Source organism: Phaenicophaeus curvirostris, chromosome 10 (genome assembly GCF_032191515.1).
Source record: "Phaenicophaeus curvirostris isolate KB17595 chromosome 10, BPBGC_Pcur_1.0, whole genome shotgun sequence".
Taxonomy (NCBI): domain Eukaryota; kingdom Metazoa; phylum Chordata; class Aves; order Cuculiformes; family Cuculidae; genus Phaenicophaeus; species Phaenicophaeus curvirostris.
The window spans coordinates 3,575,834-3,596,733 of record NC_091401.1 but is presented as its reverse complement, the minus strand read 5'-3'; the positions used below and the strand labels follow the sequence as shown (position 1 = coordinate 3,596,733).

Genomic DNA, 20,900 nt, shown 5'->3' with positions numbered 1-20,900 from the left:
AAAATCAAGCCAAGGTGGCTTCTGGGCTGTGATACACAATCAGGGAGGTGTTTGCAGAGAAATCATTGGCAAAAAAAATTCTGTCTGACTTCAGTAAGGGTGGAGAATGAGCCTTACTTACAGCAGGAGACAGCAGACAAAACACTGCATCGCAAATATTCACAGCTCCACCTTTTCAAGTAAGATTGTGCCTTCTGCTTTCAGGTGCGCTTTAAGGAAATATTTGATTGAGTGTTAGCCTTGATTAACCCTGGTGCAGTTGCATTTCTGAAATAATGGAGTGTTCTGTTTTACACAAACATCAAATGGAGTTTGACAGTGGAGGAAAATCATTGAGGAAAAGGAGCAGCTCTCCCAACAGAGGATGCTGCAATTTGTGGCTCTTGGAGGAACACAAGCTTTATCTCCCTTCCATATCCATTCTGTCTTCCCTCGAACATACAGACAAGTTGGGTTTTGCTCTGAAAAAAAGCACTACGTAGACTGTTGCTATAGCGACCAACTCTCTGAAACCCGTTTATAATTAAATACAAAATGCATCTTGCAAAATCCTCAAGTTTACACCTTCGTAAGTAACATCTGAATGTCTTTACAGTGAGCCTATCTGGTCAGGGCAACGTTGGTTAAGATTGTTTGCAAGAATGATTACGTATTTGGAATTAGTTTGCTACTGAGATAGCAAAAAGATGGGAGCAGGTTTTCATTTTATTTTATTTTTTTATTTGTAGATTTCTTAAAGCTTTAATCAGTAACAAGACAATGCTTGAATGCTTTGAGAGCAACCCTGTGGAGAAAGACTTAGGGGTGCTGATTGATGAGAAGCTCGACATGAGCTGGCAGCGTGCACTCGCAGCCCTGGAAGCCAACCGTGCCCTGGGCTGTAGCAAAAGCAGCCTGGCCAGCAGGGCAAGGGAGGGGATTCTACCCCTCTGTTCCTCTTTTGTGAGACCTCATCTGGAGTATAGTGTCCAGTTCTGGAATCCTCAATGTAAGAAGGAGATGGAGCTGCTGGGACGGGCCCAGAAGAGGTCTAGAAAGATGATCCCAGGGCTGGAGCACCTCCTATACGAGGACAGGCTGAGAGAGTTGGGGTTGTTCAGCCTGGAGAAGAGAAGGCTCTGAGGAGACTTTATAGTTACCTTCCAGTAGCTGAAGGAGCTACAGAAAAGCCGGGGAGGGACTTTTTACAAAGGCTAGGAGTGATAGGACGAGGGGCAATGGGTATAAACTGGAGAGGGGAGATACAGACTAGACATAAGGAGGAATTTCTTCACCATGAGGGTGGGAAGGCCCTGGCCCAGGTTGCCCAGGGAAGCTGTGGCTGCCCCATCCCTGGAGGTGCTCAGGGCCAGGTTGGATGGGCCTTGGGCAACCTGATCCAGTGGGAGGTGTCCCTGCCCATCACGGAGGGGTAGAATTAGATGATCTTTATGGTCCCTTCCAACCCAAACCATTCTATGATTCTATGAATCTAAGTATAGAACCAGGATAAATATAATTATTTATTATCCACTGTTGACTTTCAGCATAGAGATTTTTATGTTGCAAGGTCAAAAGTCATAATTGTGGTTTATATCCAGCCAGGTGATTTACATACATTCATTTGAACTGCCTCACGGAGCATTGACTGTGGTCTCAAATCCACTGGTCACCTCTGACTCCATGCAGTGACTTGCTGAAAAGCGCTGTTCCCTATAGTGCACAAGCCACACAATGTCCTTTCACATCCCCTTTTCAGTCTGCTTCTCTGCCCAGCTATCCCATAATTTCTCCATGCTAGCTTGTCTGTGGGATAGAGTGGGCACCCACTGGCTCAAGAATCGCTTTGCTCAAACTGACTGAACTGCTTAGTCTTTGGGGTGAGTTCTATTAATAAACACATTGTTAGCCACTGTGATTTCTGATGGGATGCTACATGTGTTAAAAGAATTAATGCTTCATGTAGCTTCCAATTAGCTTGGAAATGTTCTCTGGTTCTTTGCCTAGAAGGACTTAGACAACGGTAGCATTGTTAGCAATGAACTGCCACCTCCTAACGTTGAGTTGCAAGGATTAGTGGGTTAGTAAACTGCAACTGACCTTCTTTTATTATTTTTTCATGAAGATTTTGAAAAAATGCTATAAAAGGCTATTTTTAATTAAGAGAAATTGGGACAGTATGTATTTAGAATAGATGAGTTTATTTGCAACTCTATGGCACCAAAACATTGTTCAGAAAAAAAAAAAAAGACAGGATTCCTAAATCTGTTAGAGACCAGCTTCCCCACTGATCTGTAACAAATGAGTTCAGCAAAACTGGTTGTTTTTTAAAAATCTGCCTCTTGGCAGTTATAGACCCTGAACACTCTCCATTAGGATGTGGTGCCAAATTTTCTTACTTCTAATTATCAGACTCAACCTCTTCACAATTCATCGCTACTGCCCTGCTTATGCTGCCTCTTTCACCTTTCTTAGTGCTGATTCCTTTCTGCAGGAGGGGAAGAGATGCAGGTCTGAAGATAACATTGCTAGAAGCAGCATGAACTATGTGCGCTGCCTCCAGGAAAGAGGTTGCAGAGAGAACAGTTTCTTATCCATCTCCCTCTGTCTTTTCTTGTATGTTTTTTTGGATGCAAAACCACAAGACTTTCCAGGACTGTCTTCCAGGAAGGACCTTCGAGACCCTCTTCTGCTGCTGCCAGAGCAACTGCACACCTTTTAACTACAGGTCTTTCTGCTTCGAAGCAGAGAGAGCATCTCACCGTTAACCCAACCTGCAGACGTTCAATCAGATCTAATTTTACTTAATCAGCTCAGGAAATCTATAGAAAGTATTCTGTCATCTAGTAAGAACATCATATTGCAATCATCCACAGAATATAAATCAATGAACTTCCCCCAACGGCAATTTATCACTCATCATATAACACAGCAATCTACTTAGTATTTTAATTAAAGGCACAAAAATATAAAGTGAGCACAGTACAAGGATGAATACAAACCATTTCACAGTGGAAAAAAACCCTGCCATAAAGAGAGCTTTCTCTGGCACCCAGGAATAAAACACTTAAGTTGATTAAGGGTGTAACTATCTTCATGCTGAGCGATGTGAACTTTTGAAACCTTGCTTTACTCTGTTTTCAGACAGGGGACTCTTGACATTTTACAGGAACTAGTTACTTAGTTCCTTAGACATAAATCTACAGTAACCTAAATACCTGAAGCAGCATAATCAATTGAAAAAGTGTCTACTAGGTTATTAACTGACACATGGTACTTTTCTTCATGATTTTGGGGCATGCCTGAGAAGTCCATTTCAGTGAGTTTCCACAACTTTAACCAAAAATTAGAGATTTCTCAAGTGGGTTATTTAATGGGCAGTGGTGTTACAGCTGCTTCTTCAGGAAAACTCAGTTCCATTTTCCTGTGACCACTGCTGATTTCTCATAGAATCATAGAATCATCAAACGGTTTGGGTTGGAAGGGATCATGAAGGCCATCCAGTCTAATCCCCTGCAGTGAGTAGGGACATCTTCAACTGGATCAGGTGAACAACGCTACAGATCAATCCAGCACTAATTAAAAACATAAACCAATGAATGCTGGCTAACAGCAGAAGTGATTTTACTTAAAGGGCTCAGACTGGTCTACAAACACAGTCTCTTAAGATAGGAGGTGTCCAATGGTGGGACTGAATTCCTTTTGGTTTGTATACCTTGCAAAGTGGCAACTCTATTATTTCTTAATCGTATTTCCATGAACCTAAGAGTACCTAAGAGTATAAAGTGCACTGAATGATGTCCTTCACTGAAGGGAAGTCCTGCGTGTTTTATATGAATGGGACCTGGCTGAAAATATTCACAAAATCTTTATGCTTTTATTAAAATTCCAAATTTGGAAAACCTCTGCTCATCTCACCCATGATGTTCAATGAGGTTTCACTTCAAAGGGTTTTACAGAACAGCAAGGCTTGAGGGCTTAAACACAATTTGCAACAAAGACATTTAACAAGATTCTGGAATTTCTTCACATTATTTCACAAGGCTGAACGTATACCTTCCATAGTTCAAGAGGCTTTCTGAGGAATTCTGTCCTTATAAATGAGAGAGGAAGAGAGACAGTTATGACACACAGACAGTCATGACAGACAGAAAGAGACAGATTTTTAGGATGGATGTATTTATTAATGGATTTGTCACTAAACAGCTGCATTCATGTGAGTACTCAAAACATCCATATTGGAGCAGATGAAAGCCCCATTTATCTTTTTCCCAGTAGTGACCAAGAATGAATATTTAGGGAAAAGAATAAAACCAAGGCAATTAATCATATTAAACTACTTAAGCGAAGGGCAAACTATTCATGCCATTGTATTTAATAAACAGACCTGCCTTCCACTAGTTACTTAATCTCATTTTGAACCAACATGTACTTTTGGCTTTTATGACATTCTGTACTAATGAATTCTACAATTAAATTTTGCCTTGCATGGTAAAAAAATGATGTACTTTACATCTATTGCATTATCAATATTCAGGACCCTTTTACTCCCTGTATTCTGTGAAATAAGGAATCATTGCTTTTCACCAAATGTGTATTATTTACAGATCATGTTCACATTCATAACAGTCACTTTTCCAAAGTAATACACAAACATGCGCACAACAGGAATATCAACCATTCTCCTTGCAGCTTACAAAACTTACACAGCTAACTCACACAAGCATCAAGTCACGAAAGCACAGCAGTTTGCTATGCATTAGTGGAAGTGAGGTGTCATACGATGCCACTTCTTTCTTTCTCAAATATTAATTAGAAATTTTAGCCATAAGATATAGAAAACATAATTCTTCTCACGGTGTCCTCCTAATCTTCTAAGGGACTTTTCGATGGGGATGCAAATGGTAACTTGAAAACATGACAAATTATTCAGTCATGATGTCTGAGTAACCGCTTCTCATCTTTTAAGTAAAACAGGATGTCCACATACTGTGTAGACCTGCTGTTACTATGCAGCAGCCTTTTAACTGATCCATCTGCAAGAATACAAATGCTTGCTAAACATAAATTATAACTGTGTTAGTTATCTGCCTTTATCAAGTGTAGTTTCCCTTCTCCACAAGGTAAAGAGGAAGATGAATGATATGTTCAACTGATTGTGTTACAGCTGGGCACCCTTGGCCTTAATTTCCCAGATATTCCAACTCATTCTACATTCACGTCATTTAGTGAACGTGCAAGTTTATAGTAGACTGTGTCTTAATTTTTGGATGAGGGAGAAGGGCGACAAAACAGTCTGTGCAGTGGTTATGAGAAAAAAAATTCAACAGTATTATTAAAAATCAGCAGCGTTCCTGGGTCACACATTCATACTGGCTAATTTCCAGTTGGCAGAGCAACTCTACAGGACCTGAAACAAGAGAGTATTAGACCAGCCTATGTCAATGACTGAAACAGAGGAATGGAAAGAAATACTTTCTTCTTCATTCAGAAACATTTGCAGAATATCTAACTTAACACGAGGTTTTCAGCTAGTCGAAAAGCCCCAAATGGCTAAAATTCTTCAGCACCCTACAGGATTCTCTAGGAGACACTAATTTCTCTTCAACAGGAAGGAAAATGAGCTCATCTCTCAGCATAAATCTGCTCCACAGTTCATAGCCCTTGTGATGTCTTCTACCGCATCACTGGTAATACAAGCCATACAATCTGGCAGGAACTGAGAAGTTACAGAGCCCAAAGGAAATAATTTGAGTATTTGCCCTTTGCCTACCCTGAGGTGCTTACCAAGGCATGTCCTAGACTGACTCACTGTTTTTCCTTCCTGTTTTGCTAAGATGCTGCTATTAAGTTAAACCCATAGAGCCATACAGTCAGTTCTAAATAACAGGGTCGTAGAACTTAAAGAACTAACTGCAGTCCAGACCAGCTGCTGTTTTCACATTATGAGCGCTGCTAAACATAGCACAGGAAGAGTTCCTTCTCCTCTCCTCCTCACCCCACGCATGGCTGACAGCTACATTTATCAGATTCCCAGCCTTGACAATTAAAAAAAGAAGTTAGCTTCAAAAAGTAAAATCACCTCCTTCAGCAATGTGAACAGTCATTTATACTAGTTAAGATGAACTTCTGTGTTTCTGTCTCTAGTTACCTGCTTGACATGGACTGAACCTAAAAGGAAGTTTTGAAAATAGGTCTTTTAAGAATATACAAAAAAAAGATAAATTCTTAGAATCAAGCCTTTTTAGCTTGTCAGAGGCACTGAGTTTCTTTAACAAAGAAAAGCATGGTCTATTGCTGGAGTTTGTCTACCAATAGAAAAAACCAAAAATACAATGCCAATACTTCAGAATGCCACAGAAACTGTCTTTTAAAAAACACCCTATCAGAATGGATCGGTTCTAAACTGTAAGCTCAAAGCACAACACTTTAGCACCATCAGTCCTTTTCTTTACAGACCTGATCAGACCATGCAGACTAAGATTTAAAGTCTTGTGTACCTAAATTTAGATTTTAAAATCATATCCAAAATTCTGACTCAGCCTGTATATTTCAGCTGCACATATTTCATTGGGTCAATATATCAGGCTATAAAACAGGGAAAATCTAATTACATTAGTCCAGAAATGAAGGAATAGTTGAAATCATCTTGCCATTGAACTAATGGCAGGCAACAAGGAGGGCGTTAAGTAGATCAGCTCATCCATAATGGAACATGGAGACTTTCAGCACTAAGTAGGTCAGTGGCACATATTTCTGTTTTACCCTTAGACAGTCACTCAGGCGCCTACTCACAGTGAACTCAGACTGGCTCCTTTTCCTTCTTACCAGACAGCCTTCAGTATCACCAAATTTACCAAACCCTCCCATCTCTGTCTGCAGCTTGTGATCTGAAAATGCATGGGGGTTGAAACCAGATCGCTGAAGTCTGTCATCCAGGAAGGTTGTGTTGACAAGGGCATTGGTATTGCTTTTTCTGTATCAGCAGGGGGTGTGTGAGGAAACAAGCCTGTGTGGCTGCTAACAGGGACAATTCTGCATACATCTACTCCTGATTTGCTCTACTAAATGACATGCCTCCCATCAACAGGCATTGCAGAGACTTGTAAATCCAGGCAGATTTCTCCAGAGATTTGAGTGGGTTCTAAATCAATATCTAACATGACTGAAACATAACATTTTGAGATACTTATATGAAGCAATACTTATATCGGTGGTACTTCTGATTCTTTGACTAAGAAAATGCCAACTGAAGAATAGAAATGCACTATTTTGGATGCCCCACTTTTCTATAGAGGCTGTAACAAATGAATTGGGGGTGTTTAGCCTGGAGAAGGGGAGGCTGAGGGGAGACCTCATTGCTCTCTACAACTACCTGAAAGGAGGTTGTAGAGAGGAGGGAGCTTGCCTCTTCTCCCAAGTGACAGGGGACAGGCCTCAAGCTCCACCAGGGGAGATTTAGGCTGGACATTAGGAAAAAAATTTTCACAGAAAGGGTCATTGGACACTGGCAGAGGCTGCCCAGGGAGGGGGTTGAGTCACCTTCCCTGGAGGTGTTTAAGAGACAGGTGGACGAGGTGCTGAGGGGCATGGTCTAGTGTTTGATAGGAATGGTTGGACTCAATGATCCGGTGGGTCTCTTCCAACCTGGTTATTCTATGATTCTATGAATTTCAGTTAAAGCAAACTTGTTTTTTGCTCTTCTTTTCCAAATTGTTGTTCAAGAGATACAAGTAGAAAGCTGTCCGGTCAGACCACCAGAGGCTTGCTGAGCCTGTGCTGAAAAATTTCAAAGCTGATAGAAAAGGAACTGTCCAGTTCAAAGCCAACATCATCCAACCCTGCAGGAGAGCAGCACAAGTAGAGATGCAGAAGCAACTGTCTGTTCAAAATTCAGGCAACCATGGCATCTAATACCTGCAGTAAGAATGCTGTCAACTGATTAACAGAAACCTGCATTGGGACTCTTGCTGCGTACATTAATAGCCAGCCAGGAGATCTGGTAGCCAAAGGCAGTGTCGAAAGCCAAACAAATTGTTAATCACTGAAAGGATTTAACAGTTATTATTTTTACTGCAACCAAACTAAATAGGAAAAGCAAAATCAAACAAACTTATTATTTCTCTAGGGCTGCACAGATGGGGACATCTCAGTGTGGCGTACCACACATAGGAAGACTAAGGGGTTTGATAATGTAATAATTATAAAGACCAGATATTAGTCAGTCTGGTAATTTCAGCTGTTAAATAACATTTTTATTTGGGTTAGCATGGGCAGCAGTTATTATAGAACACATCAGTTGTTCTCAATTGATCGCTTTCACTGATAGTATCATAGTTACATTATGAGGAAACAAAGTCTATTCTTGTCTCCTATATTATAAAAAAAACTCCCATAACTTCTGTTAAATCAAAACATTTATTGAAAAATACGTCCAAAATGAATAAATAGAATATAAAAATTTTAAGTCTAATATATTTGCCACTGCAGAGCGTTTTTCATTTGTTCTCCTCACTGTTTTAACTGAACATGTCATTTATGGGGGTAATGAAAATAATCTTATTGTGCAGCTTTTAATCTATTATTCAATAACTATAAGGAAAGTAAAAATCACCCTTTCTATCAATAATTTAACTTCAGCACTAATGCAGCCATTCAGCTGGCCACACTCAGTGGGTTCTCATACATTTTTAATGCTTGTGCTTTTTGTTAGGAGGTCAAATGTGTGAATTGTGGTTAGAAACATAGTTAGCAAGTGTGGGAGGGTCAGCTAAAGAAAACATTCCTTTTGCCAACAAAACAAATTGGACTGGCAGGACTGTAAAGGAAAACTGCATGGTAGGGTCCTGATTTTACTGAAGACTAGAAAGATAACTCCAATGGCCAATGCTGCCCCGACAGCCCTGGCTGGTAAAGAACCTGGAGCTCTTGCACGGAAGTGCCGTGCACACTTTAGTCAGCTTTGTTTGATGGTGACACAGTATGTGTCCTAATTCAGCTTCTCCTGCAGTTACTGTTTGTTAGTCCATCTGGATCCAAATCCAGATGCTGGGACAGGCGCTCTCTCCAGAACACTGCAGACAAAGGTCAAGGATCTGCTGACAGAATCACACAACGGTCAGGGTTAGGTAGTGCCCTCTGGAGCTCGTGCAGTCCAATCCCCATGCTAAAGCAGGTTCACTTCCAGCAGCTTGCACAAGAGAATGTCCAGGCATTTGAATATCTCCAGAGAAGGAGACTCCACATCTTCCTTGGGCAGCCTGTTCCAGTGTTCCATCACCCTCACAGGAAAGAAATTTATCCTCATGTTCAGGTGGAACTTCCTGTGCTCTAGTTTGTGCCTGTTGCCCCCTGTCATGTTGCTGGGCACCACTGAAAAGAGTCTGACCCCATCCTCCTGACCTCTGCCCCTTAGATATTTATAAGCATTGCTAAGGTCTGCTCTCAGTCTTTTCTTTTTCAGGCTAAACAGACTGAGCTCACTCAGCTAGAACTTTGCTAGCAAGGCTTTTTCATCTGCTAATATGAAATCCCCTTTCAGTGTGTAATTTTCTGTAATAGTACAGTTATCTTCTTCAGAAAAGATTAGCATGGAGGAGGACTCCACAATCTCTGAGATCAGACAGGCTCCATCTTCTTTCAAGGGTGGCGCAGAAAGCACCTCTGAGTTGATGCTAGAGAAACCTATGAACGTGTTGGCCTTTCCCATGAAGCACTGTGTGTGAGCCTGGCATCAAGGAGTCACTCTTATCTTCGCAAGCCTTCCTGTTCTGTTGGACAGAGCGGTTCTAATACAGAGATTGGACCCTTCCCACATGTCCCTGGAATAAAACATTCCTCCTCCACTAGAAGAGGCTGCACCAGTCAGTCTCATACCTGTGCTGAAGGGTTGACAAGTTAGCTGAACTTCTGAACTGGAAATAATTTCTGTTTATTTTCACCTCTTTGAAAACTCTACATGACCCCACACTTTTCATGACATAAAAAGTGAATGATTTGCCTTATTTCATCATGGCTCAAAATGAAGCCAATAAAATTGTATGTAACACTTGGCAATTTCTCTCTAGCTCTATTTCTTGCTGTCTGGCCTTCTTCAATAATAGGAAGTTTAATCCATTTGTTACCAACAATGTATGCATTCATTTTAAATCTGGAATTGTTCCAGCTGGAAAGTTAGGCTTGTTCCTCTGCAGGTCATATCACTGTTTCATGTAGTTTTCCATTCCAGTGAAACTTGGCAAAAACTTAAAACTTTTAAAATGATTGCTTACTACCAGAACAGTACCACAGCAATTGGCCTTAAAAATAAACTAAAGAGGTGATAGTACTCTAAAGTATTTACTCTAAAGTGGTAAAAGTAAGCAGGTCTTTGTAAGCTATAGCATCAAGGTTAGTTGACCATAGAGAGTATTCAGACAAGTGTAAATTTCCATTTCATTTTTGCAAAATCAAAGAATAAACATCAAGTAAACATTTCTGTTATTGCCATGCCCACAAATTCCAGACCCAGATGTCTGGATTCCTTCCCCTGCCCCCTTCTTCTCCCCTTGTGTTAAGTGCTGTGTAAACAAACATCAGGTTTTGGGTCTGTACTACAAAGGGCTGGAAATGATGGCTAGAAATGACAATACAGAGCAAACACATGGAAACAATGAGAGAGTACCAGCTGGCAGTCAGAAAGTGTCATCCAGTGTTATCGTACCTTTACGGATGGACTTCCAAACACAAGAAGCCCCACTGGACAAAGCATTCCATTTCTTCTTCACAAACGTAACAAGGAGACAATGAAGACTGGTATTGCTGTTGTTAACAAGAATTGATATTTAGATAATCTAGGGTACAGCTACCAGGATAGGTATTCTTGGAAGGGAGGTCAACCATCAAATGATGGATTTTTAGAGAGTAATAGAAATGAGGGAAAATACTCAAAACAACAGGTATTTGAGTTAGTATAACCAGACTGAAAAATAACATCTTTGTGTCAACATTCTGAGTGGATATGAACAGATAAGACTGTTTACCAACTCCAGAAGAAAGGGAAATTTTGATATCTCAGAAGCAAAATGAACAGAATATGAATTAGAGCCCTAGTCATATGAATAAAAGGATTTCATGCACATGCTGGACCAGGAGCAGGCACAGTCTGGATGTGAGAACAGAGAGGATTTTGTGGCAGAGCACTGCAGTGACTTGAAGGATAGTGGGCTGTATCCAGCAAAAGAAAAGGTGTTGTCTTAGGAGAATTAATTGCAAACATATTTAGACCAGTTTTGTACTTATTAATGATTGCTAGGGTCTTGTTTGCTGGCCCTAACTTTAGCAAGTCAGCAAATATGCAACACAAAGATGACATAGGATTCACTGCAATTCAGACTGCTCTGTAGGCACAGTCAGCATGTACTTAGCAGTCAATGAGCCAGCTGCAGTTCTAACACTGCTAACTGCTTGTGAATGATATCTTCTATTAAAAGTGAAGAATTTGAGAGAATGTATTGCATTCATTACCATTTCAATCAACATCAGCACAATGCAGTACTGACAAGATTCAAATTACTATCCAGTATAAATAATCTGAAAGGCCTATGATAGCTAGGGAAAGACATTATTTACAGACTATTTTATTATAGGCTTCTTATTTTGCAAAGATTTTGCACTTGAACTTGTCCCATGCGTCAGACAGGTCTGTGCACGTAGTTCTTTCATGAAGAGAGATAAGAAAATAAATAAGGTTGAGGAAGGCATAATGGAGGCATGGAAAATTGATTTTCAGACTGTCTGTGACCTTGACTCAGATGTTGAATGTGAGCTGTGAAGCAGACAATGAGGATGGGAACGAGCTGCAGACAGCAAAAATGTAAACTTTATTGGGAATCAGAGATTATAGACAAATTCTGACAGCTTGACCCTGTCCACATAATCAAGTGCACTAAGCGTGTGATGATATTTTAACTCACAGGGACAGTTGGGTACTTACAACAGCACAACAGAGCCCAGACACTATTTCTCCCAGAGATAACATTTTAGAAGGACATTATTCAAGTCACTTGCATAAAAGGAGGAAAAAGAAGGAAGAGAAATTTTCTATAGATATATCAGCTATTTGTCATATTGTGATAATTCCAATTTTTCACATGCTAATGAAATACTTCCATCAGTGACATGAAAATATTCAAAGAAAGAATGTAGTCATGTAGGCAGAGAAAAACACTGGTCTCTGGTAAACTGCATGTGATGCAGTTCAGGAAGGCAGGGAAGAGTGGCTGCCTAACATCTGCCATGTGTCGCTGAATTCTGGGGACAGACGCAAACTGCTCTGAACAGCTTGTTCAGAACCGCATAACAACCAGGGGCCACTCTTTTTCTTTTTCTCTTTTTCTTTTTTCTTTTTTTTCTGTGCCTTTTCTGTTGTGCAGTGTCAAGAAAGGAGGGGCTGGCAGGTTAGGCTAGGTCCACACTCAGAGTGTTTTGTATCAAGTATTATAATATTATGCAGTATATTCTGCTGGCACAGCATTCTATGGCAGATGCAGCTTATAACAGCAAAAAAAGTTTTTACAGCATAGCTTCTTGATTCCCTGGGAGTGACAAGTCTCTTTTTTTACACAGGTGGCTTCTGGCAACATGACTGTTTGTCAGGTCCCACCCCAGCATGCTGATCTGTGCATAACTGCAAAGTCGGTAGGACAGTCCTGGCCTTTGAGTGATGAAGGAACTTCTGCTCTACCTAGAAAATACTAGTTTGGCTTCTTAAGGCCTCTGGAGTGGCATATGAGGGCTGGAGAAGGACAGGGAGAATGCACTGGATTACTTCTCTGTTTAAAGCTAGTTCTGATTCAGGCTGAGAATTTGAGGTCTACAAGCAAGCAGAAATGCAGAGTGTTCAGAGTTATAATATTATATAAAGGACTGGTTTACAACATCAAGATCCTCTCGCCCTTGCACAGAGTTCCTCTTAACTAATGGCAGCACTTGTTCTGTTGGGTAAGCAGTCTTCAGCAGGACTGAAATCCAACCTAGTATTGCCAGAAGTAGAGGAATGTTCCTGCAAAATGTGCTTCTGAATAGAAATCACAGTACTTATTTTTGTTAGTGTGCAATAGTGTGCTCAAGGTGGTATTCAGAAATGGTACAGCCCCTGTGGAACTGAGGTGACTGGGAAATGAAGTTTATGATTACAGTATTCTAAAACCATACTTTCCATGGAAAAGGAGTTTCTGAATATATCCATGGTAGACCACTGAGATAAATTATGTCTGTTTTGTGCCTGCTGCTTATGACTGGTTCTGTTCTACCAACTGGCAAATCTTCCATGCAGTGAGGCATTTTTCCTATTTTCCTGGAAGGATATATTTTTTCCATTCCAGTGAACATGAATTTCTACAAAGAATATATAAACTGTTGAAAACTAGCATACTTCCCGTCTGAAAAACATTCTGTGAGAGAATTTTTTCTTCACTCTAATCACTGTCAGTTCTGAGGCTGATAATGCAGATATGTCTTTGCACCAGACAGAGAAGGAGAAACCTTATAATCACAGAATCACAGAATCACTGGGTTGGAAAAGACCTCCAGGATCATCAAGTCCATACTACAAGATGATAATGCCCTACTACAAGATCCCAGGCCCTTAAGGCACCAGTGGCTCTACATTCTAACTTGCCCCTGACATTAATAGCTCCCAAGATGCTCTTCTATCTAGCAAAAGCTACACCAAATATTTTCAAACAGATTTCCTTAGGCACAGTGATCCCTTCTGGCCTTAAACAGCAAGTGTTCTGCTGCAGTGAACAAAAGATGAGAATATGTTCCTTAAGTAACCTTTAGAAAACTGTATGATGCAAAAAGAAAAATAACACAAATATTCAAGGCATGTCCAATGAGGCTTAGAGATTCAACTGGTAAAAGGAAAAGTCACACCAGAAACAGGAAAAAATGTCTTCAAATGTGCTGTAGGAGGAAGGAACGGAGAGTCAGAGCATCACTGAGACTATCCCACGGTTTTAATCTGCAGGTACAGCTGAGATGTCATGAAAACTGCATCATAAAAGGGAAGCTGCTAGAAGGAACTGATTCATTAAATAATGCAGTAAAGGCTGAGCTGGAATTCTAGGGAATCTGCAGATGAAATGACTGAGATGCCTAGGAAATATTAAAAACTCCAACATTCTATCAGAGAATGGGACTTAGCAGTAGAGGTGGTGAACCCGGGAATTACAGGCTGTAGAGCCCCCGGTACAGTGTCAGGACCCAAACCCCAGGCACCAGCCCCATCACCCTGCTGCGGCCCTTTCTGTTCAATCGACCTGTGCTGGCTCTGCTGTGCCACCTTGTGCTCGCCAGCTGACAATTGAAATCAGGAAATAACTGCTCAAGCCGTATCATCATTAAAGTCCTTCTGGATTAAACTTTCCGTGCATGGCAGTCTCTGCCAAGTGGCACAGCCTCAAACAGGACACATGAAAACTGGAATCCTGTACTATCAAAATCCTTTCTGTATTCTTGTGAAGGCCAAAGTGCTCACTGATGTTTTCAGCCTTTTTTAGGGACTGACAGACTGCAAAATGTCTATGATATTTATTTCACCAGGGAGATGGGGCTTTGGTGCGATTTTTCACAGCAGGTGGGGCTTTAGAGATCTACAGAATACATTACAAGCTGACAAAAACACCTCTCTGAAGACATGGCACACGCTGGGAGCTTAGGAGAGTGCATTCAACAGAAAGAAGCTGCAGCAAGCCAGACTCCTGAACAAGACCTTTGCGCTTACCTTTTTCCAGGCACATGTGTTTCCAGGCACCTCTGTGTTTTTCAGGGGCTGCCATCATTCAGGTTACATGGGGATTTTCAGGTGCCAAAACTCTCTCATTGTTTTTTTGTGAGCATATTGGATGACTTGGGGCATGGCAAAGAAACTCTGTTTGTTAACAAAAAAATCTCAGGAACCACACAACTTTTGTGCTTACCTGATAAAATTCTCACTGCAGTTGACCTGTTCTCATCAATCCTGGAATCCCAACCACAGAAATATCTCTCTTATGTAAAAATATTGCAGACAGAACTCCCCTGCCCAAGCCTGCTGTGGCAGAGACACAGAGAGGTAACATAGCCAGGTCTGGAAGGCAAAGATCAGCCACGAGATGTCAGAGCTCCACCGTCAGTCCTGCCACTTTGCCTCTAGTGGGGAATTCTGGATTGCTGTACTGGGAACAAGATGTGCTCGGGCACCTTTCGCTGCACTGATGTGCTGCGCAGTGCTAGAGGGGGCAAATTAGTTCATCAGTCACTTCTAACTCATGTAAAAACAGCCTCCAGATCAAGGAAAATAAACTGCAGTAAGTCTATGAATATCACAAATTCCTGTGCTGGCCTGCCAAATACCACTGCAGTATGTGTGCCTGGGATTCATAGAATAGAATCACAGAATAGTTTATGTTGGAAAGGACCTTAATGATCATCTAGTTCCACCCCCCTGCCATGGGCAGGGACAGCTCCCACTGGGTCAGGCTGCCCAAGCCCCATCCAGCCTGGCCTTGAACCCCTCCAGGGATGGGGCAGCCACAGCTTCCCTGGGCAACCTGGGCCAGGGCCTCCCCACCCTCATCGTGAAGAAATTCCTCCTTATGTCTAGTCTAAATCTGCTCCTCTCTAGTTTATACCCACTGCCACAAGAAGGCAGATGTTGTGATGGGAGTTTGTTATAGATCACCTAGCCAAGAAGAAGCAGCTGACTAGCTCTTCTACAAACAACTGGGAGTAGTCTCAAGATCGCTTGCTCTTGTCCTTGTGGGAGACTTTAATCTACCAGATGTCTGCTGGAAGTACAATACAGCAGAGAGAAAGCAGTCTAGGAGGTTCCTGGAGTGTGTGGAAGACAACTTCCTCACACAACTGGTGAACGAGCTGCCAAAGGAGGGAAGGTGCCCTCCTGGACCTGCTGCTTGTGAACCGAGAAGGCTTTGTGGGGGATGTGACAGTTGGAGGATGACTAGGGAAATGTGATCATGAGATGGTAGGATTCTCAGGTCTAGGTGAAGTGAGGAGGGGGATTAGCAGAACAACCACCTTAAACTTCCAGAGGGCAGACTTTATACTGTTCAGAATGCTAGTTGATGAAGTCCCATGGGAGGCGGTCCTTAAGGGCAAGGGAGCCCGCGAGAGCTGGGAGCTCTTCAAGAAGGAAATCCTGGCAGCGCAGGAGAAAACTGTCCCCATGTGCCGGAAAACAAGCCCTCAGGGAAAAAAAAAACCAGCTTATTGAGCAGGGAGTTATGGATGGACATCAAAAAGAAGAGGAATGTCTATGAACTTTGGAAGAAGGGACAGATATCTTGGGTGGACTACAGGGAGGAAGCGAGATCATGTAGAGGAAAAATCAGGAGGGCTAAACCTTGCACATTGATGGTAGCCAGTTTCTGTTTCTGGTTTTAGTTATTTTCCTTTGTTCATTCTTTCAACAATATATTGTTAAATAAAAGCCTGAAATAAATATGTGAACACTTAAGATGTTTTTGTTTGTATTGCAGGTGCAACACTGAAGAATCCACTTGTAGATACGGATGCTACCTTCCCCTCCCCTCCCCATGTAACATAGCATGACATAGTTCCATGATGCTCTATTGATACCAGAATCAATGAGGATTTCTCTCTAGACATCCTACCAGACATGTTGCAGCAGAAAATCTTGCTGGTCCGTCTAACTGACTGATATAGTTAGGAGTTCCTGACAACCACACACTCTGAAGCTGTGTTTGCAGATGAGTGGTAATTAGTTGCTTTTTTTGTTTTGTTTTTTTTTCCAAAAAAACCCCTTCACTCAGATTTTGAAACAGTCATGCAGTGACAAGCAAGTTTAAGAAAAAAAGATAGCATACTTCTGTCACATTTTGCCACACAATAACTGAAAATATTACTACATTTTTAAACACAGATATGTGCAGAATGAGCATTCACATGGGCAGTTGTTATGCAGAAGTAAAATTGTTTTCCGTTGTACCGATTTTTCTTGAATTTTACAGAAGTGCTTTATATATTTTATGGAAATTGTTTAATGATCTTAAAGCAACAAGGCTGTAGACTGCAGATTACATTAGTACGGCAAGATCTGCTGCCTGGGGAAAGGTATTTTGTAAACATACAAATAAAAATATCAGGAAGCATAACATAGTCTGCCCTATGTTGTTCAAAGATGTGTATTTATCATGTAGCAGAAATGGTGACTGGGATAGAGAGATTTACTTAAAACTGCCATTAAAAAAGATACTTTGTTAGATACTGTTTTAAAGGGAAGAAAATATGCTGTTTATATCCATGACAATAGCTCTTATACAAAATCTTCTTTTTCCAACATAAAAAACAGTCTCAAAAACCCTAGGAAGGATACATTGTAATACAACTTTCATTTTTCTGTGGCATCCTTGGAGTCAGTTTAAGAGCACAGTCATTATTTTCATACCCCAGTTCAAATATGGTCTTTGCTGTCCTATACGCTGAGAATAAATTGAACAAAATGGCTGTGCTTTGCAGATGGAACCAGATGATCAAATGGCCCCATCTGGCCATGGCATATTTGAAAAGATCTTAACAACCTCCTCATCTAGTACCCTGCCTCCGAAAGTACTTAGAGGCGGCATCTTTGCCCTAAGATTTGCTGTTGCAGGGAAAAGTGAAAGAAGAACCTATGAGGCTCAGGACTGAAGCAAGGGAAAAATAATCCCTTCCTGACTCAACAGTGAGCTCACTTCATGGTACAGAAGAAGGTAACTTTGTTCCTAAAATTCACTGAAGTGGGGAGGAATTAATCATCTAATTTATTCTGTATTTTTTCTGTTGTAAACAGAAGAAGACAAATAACTGCAGAGGTTGGTGAAAGACTCTCTGGAAAGGTTCTGCTCTATTGACAATACAAGGCTTCTAGACAAATACATTAGATTAGATGTCTGAATTTTGATGTCTAAAGTTAAGATGATTTCTACCTTAAATCATTTATACTGGCAAGTATATAAAACAACAGTATTTAAATGATGTCTTCATTTTGCAGAATCTGAATTCTAAAAGACCATAATACATCAAGACTATGATGCTATAATAGGAAATCAGGTCCCCTATGGACTTTCTCAGTTTCACTCTCAGATTACCAAGAAGAGAGAGGTTCTCTCTCCAACATGACAAGACCGCAAGTACAAGTCAACTTTCAAAATGCACTCAATTTACAAAGTTTCTCCTTAAACTATAGATCATAGGTGCCCAAGGCCATCTCACATGGTACAAAACTATGTCCTGAAGACTGCTAAGAATTTGCTATTTAATCTATAAAAGCCTAAAATGCTGAGTAGTTCATCATACAGGCATTTTCCTGAAATACTAAATGACACATTAGATTTGGGCTAATTAATAATAATCAAAACCAACATAGGGCTTCCAGCAACAGAGTCTGTACAAAAACCTAGTTGTTCCTGACACAAGTGATCCCTTTCATTTTGTAATTACTACACTAGCCGCCTTGACTGCCTTCACTCACTAAGACTGTCTTGTAACAGAGCCTCCAGGGAGCAGAGATGCAGAATTTCTCTCCCCTGTAGCACACTGCACATCTCTTCCTTTAGTTTCAGGTTGAGTAACGAGCATGATAGAGGAAAAGGCAGGCAACAGAAGAGGAGTCACTTTGCTGCCACACAGCAAAGGAGACAGCATTTCAAAGGAGACTATTATTTCTCCTGCCTTACAGGCACAGAGCAACAAACAATTTGTCTAACATTATTTATCTCCCTAATTGGTGTCTTCTATCTCCTGCTGCTGCACTTATCCTTCTAAGTTCTACTCATCTGTCAGAGCTACCCAGTCCCTTGATCTCCTCTCTCATGGTCTCTGCTCCTCCCGCAGAGAGAAGCAAACACCTTCCCTTCCCTCTCTAGGACTTCTGCTCTCCTCACTGACTTTAAAGCTGGTCTCTGTAGCACTGTCAGTGCCTGATAGGGGTTCCCTTGCGATACAAACCACAGGGAACAAGTGCAAGCAAGAAAGGTGGGTTTTTACTTCTCTTATGCAGGCCCAGCAGTGACATAAACCACCCACAGTTTCACAGGCATGCAGCAGGGTGGCACGTAGATTCATGAGGCACCTGTGGCCATTGAGTTTATGGACACATCTAGTTCTGGCAATAAGTGTATTGCACTCTGAGTTTCAAAGATCCTGGGTTCAATCCATGCTGCCAAAAGAACAGCTATGGATCGGCATTACATGCTGTGGAAAAAAACTATTTCAGTTCTCCCCACGGGGTTACATGACTGTTGGTGTGATATGGGGAGAAGCTAAACCATCTTCTGGGCTTAATCATTCTCCACCTAAAGGACTAAGATAAAATCTGTTTTCTCAAGATCATATTGAATAAGGTGTTTGCGGAGGTGGTCTGTATGTTAGTTTGGAGGAAAATCTTTAGATTAAACTTGTTCTATAACACAAACAATATGTCCTTAGGAAACGAAGACATGCTGGTGCAATAAATCCATAAACATTCAGTTTCTCATGTAGTCTGTAGCTGTGAGAACAAATTCCTTCTGCCTGCTTTCAGCCTAACATACTGTGCTTCCTCTCTGGTGTTGGATGGCTTTTTCATTTTAGAATGGATAATACATAAAATTAAGATAAATTGTGAAGAGCTTTCCACAGACCTTTATGGCTATAAAATTTCTGTGAAGCTGCTCACCTATTTCCTGCCCTGCTTCTGCAAGAATGCAAGCAGTGACCAGTTGTGTCTACACCTAAGTTCAAAATCATAATTAAAAGAAGAACAATACCTTTGTGCTAAATACTGACTTCAAAGAGGAAAAAAGATGTTTTCCCCCTCTCAGGGATCACTAAAATGTAGAAAAACATTCTGGAAAAATTGGTTTAAAAACCCTATGTTCCGCTAAAGACATCAGTCCTTGTCAGTACTTCTTTTGATACAAAGACCACTAGAGTCTCAGAGGTGTTTTGGGAACTCTCAGCACATAAAATAGGTACATGAGTACCCTTAATAAAACCTGTTTTACAGCTTTCGATGGAGACAACCTCATCACTTTACAGAAATGAAGTATAAATAATCTCATAGTAGTAAAAATGTCTGGAAAGAATGTAGGAAGAAATATCAGACCCATGTGAACTGTCTCTAAAAGTAAAGTATTAAAATGGTGGTCCGGTATTCCAGTTAAATGTAAATGACGCGAATTTAGCAAAGAATCCCAGAGTAATATGTTTCTTCACTTACAATATTTCACTGTTCTAAGTAAGTTGATGTGTTTGGTGGCAAGATATTGTAAAAGTTTATGCTTTCCAGCAAATGCATGGGATGCACAATAAAGCTGCAGGTAAACTGAGGGGTATATCAGTGAACCATGTTACCTATTCTGGCTTCTACCTAATGAAAAGTATAATGACCAGTCATACTCCTGGATGGACAATGTACGTGCATGGTACATGCATAGCGAGTGTGTATATGTATATGTATACCTAAAAAGAGGATTTCTGTGAGCTTGTTAAGTTCAAGAGTAGGGAAAAAATATGAAGCAGGTACCGCTTAAAAATCCAAGTAGCAGATTAATAAAATTTTCAGTACGTACATGATTTATTATGTAACTAAGATACATGCATTTATATGCTGTTTAACATATTTTGTTAACTATTTTTCATATGCCATATCTGATGTACATATGCTCTATGTATTATATTTTAGTTACCATATTCTACATTACATATTAAAGTCATTTGGATTCTATGCTATGTTTGGTCTCTTATCAACACCACTTCATTGTTTTATATTATATTGGTGAATCACTGTTTTCTAGAAAACTTGTTATTCAGCAAAGAAATCCCTATTGTGTATGAAGATTTTTTTTTTTTTTAAATTCCCAGCCTGTATCTGAGGCTTAGAGAGGTAAAATTCA

General features: G+C 40.7%; 1 protein-coding gene across 3 annotated transcripts in view; it reads left to right on the top strand.

Annotated features, from left to right (window-relative positions):
- AMER3 (APC membrane recruitment protein 3) overlaps nucleotides 1–16,763 on the top strand; it is a 35,237-nt gene extending 18,474 nt beyond the window's left edge. For 2 of the 3 annotated variants that reach the window (XM_069864977.1, XM_069864979.1), the window contains exon 3: nucleotides 16,503–16,763. The gene's annotated coding sequence lies outside the window, so the exon portion shown is untranslated. Of the gene's footprint in view, nucleotides 1–728; nucleotides 823–16,502 lie in introns of those variants that run through there. The other variant, XM_069864978.1, reaches the window with a different exon arrangement.
- The last annotated feature ends 4,137 nt before the right edge of the window (nucleotides 16,764–20,900 follow it).